This window comes from Ctenocephalides felis, unplaced genomic scaffold (assembly GCF_003426905.1).
Source record: "Ctenocephalides felis isolate EL2017-DRISC unplaced genomic scaffold, ASM342690v1 CF-g0.4_SCAFFOLD_00845, whole genome shotgun sequence".
In the NCBI taxonomy this organism is placed as follows: Eukaryota; Metazoa; Arthropoda; class Insecta; order Siphonaptera; family Pulicidae; genus Ctenocephalides; species Ctenocephalides felis.
Window position 1 is genome coordinate 12,772,790 of NW_020536999.1, and position 12,032 is coordinate 12,784,821.

The 12,032-nt window shown below is 31.0% G+C and overlaps 1 protein-coding gene across 1 annotated transcript in view; it reads right to left on the bottom strand.

Annotated features, from left to right (window-relative positions):
- LOC113363574 (zwei Ig domain protein zig-8-like) overlaps nt 1-11,831 on the bottom strand; it is a 160,631-nt gene extending 148,800 nt beyond the window's left edge. Inside the window, exon 1 of the mRNA XM_026606066.1 lies at nt 11,722-11,831. The gene's annotated coding sequence lies outside the window, so the exon portion shown is untranslated. The remainder of the gene's footprint in view (nt 1-11,721) is intronic.
- Between the last annotated feature and the right edge of the window lie 201 nt (nt 11,832-12,032).

Genomic DNA, 12,032 nt, shown 5'->3' on the forward strand with positions numbered 1-12,032 from the left:
GTGGCCAACTCGTGTTGCCACATCACTCCTTTTACAGTGTCGATATCAGGAAAATAGAATCACGTCGGGTAACCAATGTAGAAATGTATTGATAAAAAATAGACTATGGCACAAAAGTTTAAATTCATGGCCAACCGGTTTTGCGACATCACTCCCCTTTTAATGTCGAAAATGAGAAAATTTATTAAAAATAGACTGATACAAAAATATAAAACTATATTAAAATCTGATAATTTATAAAAGTCGACATGCCATGACAATTATTATTTTTTGTTTTTCTTTCGTCAAAGCCAAATCGAGATTCGTGGCCGACTTGTATTGCCACATCACTCCCCCTTCAGTGTTGACAGACTGTGGTACAAAAGTCGAAATTCATGGGCAACCGGTGTTGCCACATCACTTCCCTTTTAATGTAGAAATCGAGAAAATAAAATCACGTTGGGGTCAGTAATGTGGAAATGCATTGATTAAAAATAGATTGTGATATAAAAGCATGAATCTGAATTAAAATCTGATCAATTATTATTATTTTTTGTTTTTCTCTCGCCAAAGACAACACGAAATTCATGGCCAACGCGTTGTCTAATAACATAATAAGCATAAATAGTGTCTTTTAATTAAAAATAACAATACTATGAATAAATTCAATGCAAAATTTTAATTAGGTCATTCCAATTCACAGAAAATTCGACAGACAATTTCCAAGTGTTTATATCTAATTACAAATGCGATCTGTATCTTCATGTAATTGATTGCTTCTATTTAATTAGAATTCGCGAAAACATTTAGTACGGAAATTTACAAAGTTATGAAAACATTTCACGGTCCGATGTTTGTTTCTGTATAATAAATTGTATGTCGTTTGTTTGATTCTAAATATAATTAAAACATTTTGAAGATGTTCCGCAAATAAAAACTGGAAATGTCACCGAAATGCGTATACGAAATTATAAACTTTGTTTGCACAGGGAGAACGAATGTAAAATATTATGTAATATTTTGGTACTTTTTGTAAAACTCAGCATGGAAAATTTGTCAAGTCAAATGTAATGTAATAAGACTCAAAAATGGTTGATTGGTATATTTCTTTGTAATTATATTTAAATGATTTTCAACAAATTCTTCATTTAAAACTTTAACAAAATTCAAAAATCGTTAGAAGAATGGTTTAAAAACATGCTCATCAGTTTCATATTTAATATAGGAGTTTTCTTCATATTATAATTTTTTGGTATAAAATTTACGACTAAAATTTGTGTCCTTCCCTATGAAATTTTGTTAAATATTTCCAAAAGATTTCTTCCAAGTACATAAATATAATGACTAGGCTATTAATGTATATTAAGTAGCCAACTTTGGTTATTAAAATCACCATAAAAGCGTCGCCATAAATTTTGCGCCTTTTAGTGCCAATCGTAAAGTCAAGATTATAATGTATGAGAGGTATTTTCCTTCTTATCAGAAAGCCTGGATAATAATAATATTTTTGCATTATTCTTACATAAGTTATTAAACTGAGCTGTTGTTTTTACTTAATAAATGATAAATTATAAAATTATTTACCAAATGGCCAGGAAAATATTTAGCAAATACTAATCAAACTAGATTCCGACCTGACAGTCTTCGATTTTTCGAAATCACAATTTTATATTTCATTTATTCTAGCATTTTATTTTCTAATAATTCAATTTCTTTATTGGTTATCCCGACGTGATTTTATTTCGCCGATTCCAAAACTGAAGGGGGAGTGATGTGGCAACACGAGTAATCATCATTACATGTCGACTTTTATAATTGATCGGATTTTAATACAGTTTTATACAATATCACAATCTATTTTTGATCAATAAATTTCCACATTGGTGACCCCGATGTGATTATATTTTCTCGATTTTGCCATTGAAGGGTGAGTAATGTGGCAACACAAGTTGGAAATGAATTTTGAGTTCACTTTGGCGAAAAAAGCACACATAAATGACATGTCAACTTTCATAAATGATCAAAATTTAATACTTTTATACCACAGTCTATTTTTATCAATTAAGTTCTATATTGGTGACTCCGACGTAATTATATTTTCTCGATTTTGACACTGAAGGGGGAGTGATGTGGCAACACCGGTTGGTCATGAATTTCGACTTTTGTACCAAAGTCTAGTTTTTATATTAATAAATTCCTACATTGATAACCCCAATGTGGTTTTGTTTTGCCGATTTCGACAATGAAGGCGAAGTAATGTGGCAAAACGAGTTGGCCACGAATTTCGATTTGGCATTAGCGAGAAAAATCAAAAAATAATAATTGTCATGGCCTTTATAGCATTATACTTTTGTATCAATGTTTATTTTCAAATAATTTCTATATTGGTAACCTCGACGTGCTTCTCGATTTCGACACTAGAAGGGGAGTGATGTGGCAACACCGGTTGGCCACGAATTTCAACTTTTGTACAACAGTCTATTTTTATCAGTAAATTTCTGCATTGGTGACCCCAACGTGATTTTTTTCTTGATTTCGACACTAAGAGAGGAGTGATGTGGCAACACGAGTTGACCATAAATTTCGATTTGGCTTTGGCGAAAGAAAAACAAAAAAGGAATAATTTTAATCAGATTTCAATATAAATTTATACTTTGAACTCGTTTTTCAAAGTCTATTTCGTTGAATTTCTTGATTTTGACGCTAAAATGGGAGTTATGTGGCAACACGAGTTACCAGAGACGACCAGCATTGTTTTGACATTTTGACTTAAAAAATCAGATACGATTTTAATAGAATTTTATACTTTTGTATCACAATCTATTTTAAATCAATAAATTTATACATCTGTGACCCCAACGTGATTTTATTTTCCCGAAGTCAATACTGAAAGGGGAGTGATGTGGCAACACCAGTTGGCTTTAGCTAGAGAAATACAAAAACTGATAATCGTCATGACTTTATAAAAATAAAATTCTTACGGCAAGTTATAAGAATTTTATCTAGTTTAGTCTACTCTTAAATTATTTGGAGTTTAGAAGTGAATTTGGAAAATGTTCAATAAACTTTTTGACTTCAAAGTATTTGATAAACTGATACGAAAACCAAACTTTTGAAAAAAATGAAATGGGTTTCAAATTTCTCGAAAAATTCGAACAAATATAATACTAACTAAATTTGTTTATAGTTTTTATCCACAGCATTGTGAATATACAAGGCATACCTACATACATATTAAACATAAATTACATAACACATTGACTACTATTAATTTATAAATGACTAAATAAAATTAATAGGTGAAATAACTTTGGCATAATTGGAAATCTGATTCTGTTAGATATAATCGAATTCTCTATGAATGATTTGAATAAAAATCATACATAATACATCATTCATAAATCATATCTCATTCGTTTGACATTAATAAAATTGATATGGAAATTCGAGCATTCATCACAATCAGCCTTGAATTAAACGTGTAATAAATTATTAATGAATTACACGAAAATGCGAACTGCTTTTGATATAATGGAATTTGAATTACAATTGGGCCATGAAATAAATTAGAACGTTATATTAAAATTATTAAAATTATGGTATAGTGGCATTCTGTCTGACTTCACAAAACTGATATACCCTATTATAAAGGACGATCATGTCTGGTTTTTATATCTTTTTTAACTAATTAGTATGGTCAACTTTCTATATATTATTCCCAGATACCAGAAAATGTCTTAAATAACCTCTTTACCAATATTTGTTTTAATCTTATTCAAAATTCCCTTAAATCCCTTCACAGTTTCACCTCGCCCATGGGTCTTTTATCTTATCCTTTACAATGTTTCAATTATTTTTCAAATCAAACAAGATACACAATTAACTGAAGCAAACAATAAGATGAAGAATGTTTTCGTAACTTTGTTAAATTTCCAAACTGCTTGTTCCTCTCAAGTTGTAATGAAATAACAACAATAGATAACACGAGGTCTTAGAATTCTGTTTGAATTAAGTAAATTTACACAATTTGTTAAAATATTTGAGGATTCGTTCTAAAAATGTAATTTATAATGAGATTGATTCAAAAAAAATATATATAATAATAAAAATAAACTTTAGATTTTTCACAATGTATGTATGTAAAATTCTAAAAAATATTTCACAATGTTTTTAATTTTGATAATACTTTTAATTCCTCGAAATAAAAAAACACATAATTCCACGACATGAAGTGTAACGATTAAGACTGATGCTACATCGGCAAAAATTTATAATATATGTAAAAAAGTATGAATTAACAGTCTGTAATAATATTACATATTTAATTTGAGAAAATTGCGTTAAAAATTAAATTTGACTAACATCCATCTTGCAGTTATTTGTGAAACAAAATTATGAAGCGACTTTTAAATGATTTCAATAGTCAACGGTGCACGAAGAATCTGGAAAAGTCTAAAGAAATCTTGTAGAAACATAATTTAGTTATGGATATATACATATATATATATATATATATATATATATATATATATATATATTATTACTATAATGAGAAAAGCTACCGAGGCATAATTGGGCGCAATGCAGAGCTTTTTGAGGGATCAAATCAATCGCCTGAGTTACCCTTTTCAGCTTGAAGGAATTCTTTATTTAAAAAATGTTTCCTGTATACCTACCTATTATTTTTGTCATTTGTTAGAAATAAAATGCGTTTGACAGTGGTATTAAGTAAATAAATGGACTCTGTGCGATTATCGATTTGCTGGGACATAACTAATACCCTCTAAGGAAAACTGATAACTTTTTCGGTATCGAGACTAAGCCGAAGGGGTAGGGGTAGAGTAAATTTATATATATAATGATAAAGAAATATATAGTTAATTTGAAATATAAATTCTATATCACTGCCTGGAAAAATGCGCCAACAGATGGAAACAGCAAGACTCTTGTAAGCGTTAAAATTGCAAAAAAAAATCAAATAATCTAGAGGTAAAATTAAAAAAAAATATGAAGATACTAATTTAATTTCTCAAATACCTTACCAAAATCAAATCCAACTCTACCTCGTACTCAATTTTTAATGTAGCCAAAAAATTGTGCAAATAAGCACACGAAAGTTATATACACTTTATTAGTCTATATTCATTATTAAAATTGTGCCGGAGATATTTCATTTAAATTTAATTTCATATTTTAAAATAGTTTGGTAAACTTTTAATTAGTAATGATGAAGTTTTCACTGTCTAAAACTTTTCACGAATTTTTGCGCAAAATCGTGTAATTATATAGTTATTACTTTATTATTATAGTGAAATAATATGTGATATCAAACTAATTGTTCTGCATATTATAAATTGACTCAATTTGATTTCACAAATATTATCCATAATTCAAGTTATTTCTAAACAAAATATAAAAATTTCTAAGATGGTACTTAGGACGATTTTTCATAAAACTAACAAGCAAAATTAATTTCATATTACTCAAAACTCTAAATTTTATAAACGAGAATAATTAAGGGTTTCGAGGTAATTGACCGAAGGGTTTGGATCATCATTTAATATTCATTAAGGACAAGTAGTTCAAACCTTCGTTAGACCTAAAGTACATGACCACCAAGACGGGAAGAAAACAAGTGGAACTCCTGAACTTGCAAATACGGTCTTAATTTTAAGGTATATTTTGATCCTTAATATTTGTTTTAGTGAAAAAATAACAAAAACTAGACCTGTCTCTGCGAAAAACTAGTCCTGCGTCTACCAAAAACTAATAAGCACGTCTCTTTATCAATACGAATCGAATGTTTTTTAACTTCTCGTAGGGTAAGTTATTGTAATAGGCCGAAAATCGGAATTGAAAATTTTTATGTTTCTCGACGTTTTGAAGGTTTCTGAACATTTTGGCATACCTCGGAAAAAATGGATGTGTGTGTGTGTATGTATGTATGGATACAATTTTTCGTCCACGTTTTCGGGCGTACGGATCAACCGATTTGAATGGTTCAAAAAACATTCGATTCCTATTGATAAGGAGATGTGCTGGTTAGTTTTTAGAAAAGGCAGGTCCGGCAGTTACGGAGATAAAGAGCAAAGAGTGCAGAAAATGGAAATCGAGTTTTTGAGAGAACGGAGCATCCGATTCGAATGATCTAAAAACATTCAATTAGTAATGATTGGGAGAAGTGGTTATTAGTTTTTCGCAAAGGCAGGTCCAGCCATTTCAAAGATACGGAGCTAAATGTACAAAAAATGGCAGTTTTTGAAAGAACTAAGCATCCGATTTAATTGATTCAAAGAACTTTCTGCTTGTCTTAACAAAATAATTGATTTTGGAAAAAAAATTGTTGCAACTTTTTTTTTTAATTTTTTGTTAATCGAAAGTAATTCATATTTTATTTTTAATTCTGACTATAGTTCTAATATACTTTATAAATAATTTCAACTTTGCAATTCAGTTTATATAATTCTGATAAATATTAGACAATGTTACAATATTTATAATAATCTATTTGAAAACATTCAGTATTCCTCGAACATTTCGTTACGGTACGGGAAGTTCCAGCAATTTGCCTTAAGGCACGATGCCACCCACGCCACTAGTTAAATTATTGAAATCGGTTCATCCCTGTTCCCGAAATCGTCGACGAAAATTTGTATCCGCACACACACACATACATCAATTTTTTCTAAGGTATGACAAAATGTTCAGAAACCTTTGAAACAAAAATATATAAAAAATTTCATTTTCGATTTTTTTGTGATTATTATAACTTGCCCTACGGGAAGTTAATAATGTATTTGTGTGTTCTTGAGCACTGTGGTGAAATAGGCAATGAAAATCTAAAAACTAACCAATATGACTTTTCTTTGTATAGTTATTGCCCAACAACAATTTTCCTTTACCATTAGAATTATTTGCCCGTAAAAAACTGTAACCGTGTACCGTACAAATTGCAAATCGCACAAAGAATTTCAAACGCTGCCCCGTTTTTCTTTTTCATTTTCCTCGTTGTCCATTCGTTTTAAATGAAATAACTTGGGACTTTAATTTCACACACAGCTTTTACTGCTCCGGGTACTAGAATTACAATAAAAGAACCTCAACCTGAACCTGAACCTCGGCGACGTCGAAGGTAACCGTCCATGTATATGCAGCGTAAGCAAATATAGTTTTTATATGTTTTGTAGAACATTTCGAGTACGGGAAGAAATCTCATGCCGACAGTTCCCGAGGGAAAAGAGTTGTAAAAATTTCATCACTCTTTGCGATAAAACATCTGTATAAAAGATAGAGATAAATATAAAAGTGCATTACGTAATCTGTGGGTGAAATTTTGCATGATATTGGCATTTGCTGCAAAAGAATAATTAAAATTTTAAACTTTATGTTTTTGCCAGAAATTCCGATTTCCTATTTGTACGTTCCAAAACATTCAAAATCTAGTGAGACCAAATTTACACTAGTGGTGTATGGCATCGTGCCTTAAGGCAAATTGCTGGAACTTCCCGTACCGTAACAAAATGTTCGAGGAATATTAAATGTTTTCGAATAGATTGTTATAAATATTGTAACATTGTCTAATATTTATAAGAATTCTATAAACTGAATTACAAGGTTAAAATCATTTATTTAAAATACATAAGTAAACTTTAGAACTTTAGCCAGAATTAAAATTAAAATCTGAATTATTTTCGATACACAAAAAAAAGAAAAAAAGAAAAAAAGGATTTTTTTCCAATAGCAATTATTTTGTCAACACAAACAGATAGTTTTTTGAATCATTCAAATCGGATTCTTAGGTCTCTTAAAAACTGTTTTTTGCACATTTAGCTCGGTACCTCCAAAACGGTTGGACCTGCCTTTGCTAAAAACTAATCACCTCTTCTCCCAATCATTACAAATTGAACGTTTTTTAGATCATTCAAATCCGATACTCAATTCTCTCAAAAACTCGATTTGTATTATCTGCACTCTTTGCTCCGTATCTCCGTAACGGCTGGACCTGCCTTTGTCAAAAACTAATCAGCACATCTACCTATCAATAGGAATCGAATGTTTTTTTAACCATCCGAATTGATTGATCCGTGCGCCCGAAAACGTGACCGGAAAATTGTATCTAGACATACATACACACACATCCATTTTTTCTGAGTTATGCCAAAATGTTCAGAAACCTTCAAAACGTCGAGAAATGCAAAAATTTACAATTTCGATTTTTGGACGATTACAATAACTCACCCTACGGGAAGTTAACAATGTTCAATTTCAGTAAACTTTATTTACTAAATAAACTTTATCTACTAAATAGTTGTTGTTTACAAATCGACATTGCCAATAGAAACAATGCCAACAAGAACAGCACTAGTTTACATTTCTAATGAGCCACGGATGCGCCATACAATGCAATCAGTGAGCAGAAAATTGATATCTTTCCAATTCATCTATTTCGTGTTTTATTTTCATTTTTGTTTTTCAAACCTACTTTTCGTTTTGTTTTATACTCGGAGAGAGAGTATTGCGCTATACCACCGTGTTTTCGCATTTCGATCTATTTGTAAGAGAAGAATTACAATCCGGGTTCTAGTTTCACTATGATAGATACATTCATGAGATACAGGGAAGGTAATGGATAAATGAAAAGTAAGAAGGTCCACTAGCATTATCTAAAAAACAGGTAAAGTATGGTATTTGATAATGATACTATTTCAAAAGTTTCCAAAATTTGCCAATTCAATTTAAGGGGGTATTCTAGTGTAGAGCAATGAACTTTAGGTCATTTTTAAAGTGTCGTAAAAGAAAGCAACGAATGTTTTTACTATCTATTTTTTACCACTTGTTTATTAACATTATTAAAATACAATATAAATTTTTTTTAAAAAGTTGAAAAGTGAAGAAACTGGCAACTGATGAAGTGAGGGGTTTCAAAAAATTGTCACCTCAGTCTTGACATGGTTTCAGCCCGCCAGCCATCCGAAATAAAAGCAATGCAGAGATTATTAATCTGCAATGATGTCGCAATCGCCCGTATTAGCAATGAGTAATTTTTTTACAAATAGGCGACTGTATGAAAAAAAAGTGTCTTTTTTACTGTTTTTGTGAGTTTCTCGAATCTTTTAAATATAGTAAAAATATATAGGAATTTGGGGATAATGCTAGTTCGGGCTACAGATAGGTCTATAAACAAGACTCTCTGAACATTTCAAGTGAATCGGTTAAGTAGAACTCGAGAAATCGTGTCAACAGTGCTGAAAAAGTCTGTTCTGAGAAAAACGCATTTAAATGTTTGCGTTAAGCTTTTTGTTGTCAAAGTCATAAAATGATATGTTATACTTCTATTATTTAATCTGCCATTCATGCTTCATGCATTCTTCTACTTCCAAAAAACTATTTTCTGCATTTCTCTATTCAAATCGAGCAGTTCTAGCCTCCTTTGAAGCTTTGGATGTACGTATTTCAGATCGTTCAATCCGGGCATTGTCTCGTCTTACAGCAAATGAATGAGTTTCTGCCCCAATTTGCAATACCATAATGTGGTCATCATTTTTAAAATAGGAAAGAAACCTTCATTGAATATGAAAACCGCAATAAATGTTGCTATTTCAATTATCCGAGATCGGGAATGAATATGTTTCTGCGCGAAAATCCAAATCAACGATTCATTATTGCTCTGAGTTTCTGAACCTAAACATCGAATTAATAATTCATCTGACGATAAACTGTCATAAATTGATCTAATGACTTCCTAATGTCATTTGTCCGATTAGACCCTGCCAAACCAGTTTGGAGACCGGGTCAATGAAATGCCTATATCTCCGAAAATAATTCAAATTTTCAAAAACCTTCTCGTACCTATATTCTTAGATAGTTAAGCTTTGAAAATATGAAACAAAAAAAACAATTTTTTTGAATTTCTACACTAGAATACCCCCTTAAATGAAATCAGTTTCAATTAAACTACCACTTGCAATGACCATCAATATGCTCCAGGAACATATATATGTGGCATGCATTGCAGTGGGTAAACCATCCATAATTAGTTTTAGCTGTCTCTTTCACTTATATACTACATACTTACACATGCACAATCAGCAGTTATTTTTTTACTAAAATTTTTCTAGAAATATTTTACGTGGCTAAGCAAAGTTTGCCGGGCCAGCTAGTATACACGTAGATTTATACACGTGTGTGTATATTTACTACTATTGTATTGTTTAGTATTTGTGCAAGCACATAATTAGTTTGTACTTGGTTGATTGATAGCGATCGTAATTTCAGTTTGGTGGTGAAAATGCCTGACGAATGCTTCATAGAGAATTGGAGAGGCACATTCGTAATAGGATTGTGGAAACAAGGGTCATCTGTTAGCTTAGTGACTGATGAGGATTCGGCAGGCAGTCGGAGGAGCCCTTGTGTAGGCACCCTCCCATCGACCGCCGCCGCCCCCAAAGTGTTTGCCGAAAGGTTTGTATTTGCGATGAAAACATATGGCGGGATGAATTTGTAAAATGAAACGAGAAAGTAAAAACAACGATGATTTATAGATGTAGGCGTCGAAGGTATAGGTATAGGAATATATACTATATATATATATATATATATATATATATATATATATATATATGTGTGTGTGTATATACATCAGGGCGGGTCGATTTGTATGGCTAAAATAAGTCACATAGGCACATATGATTTTCGTATGCTAGCTATCAAAATAAGATACTTTGCCGAAGAAACCATATCTCTAAAATGAATTCTGATGTCCCGTGCATTGGGTCAAAGATCGGATCAAATTTTAAAAAATACTGTTTCGGTTCATTTAGAGCGCCTCAATAATGTCCAAATGTATGACCGACTCTCAGTAAATTTGGAAGGCCGATCTACCCATGCCCATGGTTCACCCCCTGGGACCTCCCTTTAGAGGTCCCTCATGCCAAAGTTGCATCATTTTGGGTACTTCAACATGACAAAAATCTGCGATTTATTTTATTAAAAAAATTATTTAATCATGAGATATGTAAATAAAACTATCTATGTAAGACTCATAAACTATTGTTTGAAGTCTTTTTTAGTTTCAAGTCTGGAAAATTTTGCACGGCTCCATAATATCGTCGCCGCAACAGCCTCTAGCTAGCATAGAAGCGCAGAGACAAAATGCATTGGAAAAATTGAAACAAAGAAGAATTTTAATATTTTTTGTTTGTAAAAAAGTTTTTTGTGTGTGTTTGAATAACATCTGAATGAAATTGTTTAAAAAAAATTTTTTGCTGAGTAAAATACGAAAAACAATGATTTTTTGTTATATTTGTATGGGAGACCTCTAAGAGGAGGCCCCAGGGGGTGAACCATAGGCAAGGGTGGATCGGCCTTCCAAAGTTAGTTGGGGTTTGTTATACATTTCGGTTTAGAATACTTTTATATTTAACATATTATAAGATTTATAGGCCTTTACTGAAACAATTTTGTTATTTTATCCTACCGATCGTTTACTGTAGCAAAGAAAAAATAATAAGTTAGGTTAGGTCATGTTGCAATTTTAAGTACATGTAATACACATCACCTTACTGAAATATTTCATAAGACATGTTATATCCAGCAAATGGCGAAATCAAAGCATGTAATTTCATCTTACAATAGGCAAGATTTATAAAAGATACAATTAAAAAGGCTGACGCATTCGATACTTCCAAAATTTGTACACAAATAGTCCAGAAAAAAATTATATTTATATTTTAGCATAAATACCTTTATGTATTATACAATCCAATCTTCAAATCATACAATTTACACTTAATAACCATTTTATTTATTAAAAAACACAATTTAATTCTATTTTTACAACTTTTACATTTGACAATTAATTCACGAATTACACCTACGCACGACTTCACACCGAAGCCAAATTTGTTAGCATCTGAAAAGAGGGCGGGAAATTTAAAATTGTACAATTGTGTAATTTAATTGTTAGATAATGATTTTTTTGCATATATACTTTGATATATTATACAATTAAATTTTCGAATCATACAATTAACACTAAATAACCACTTTATTCA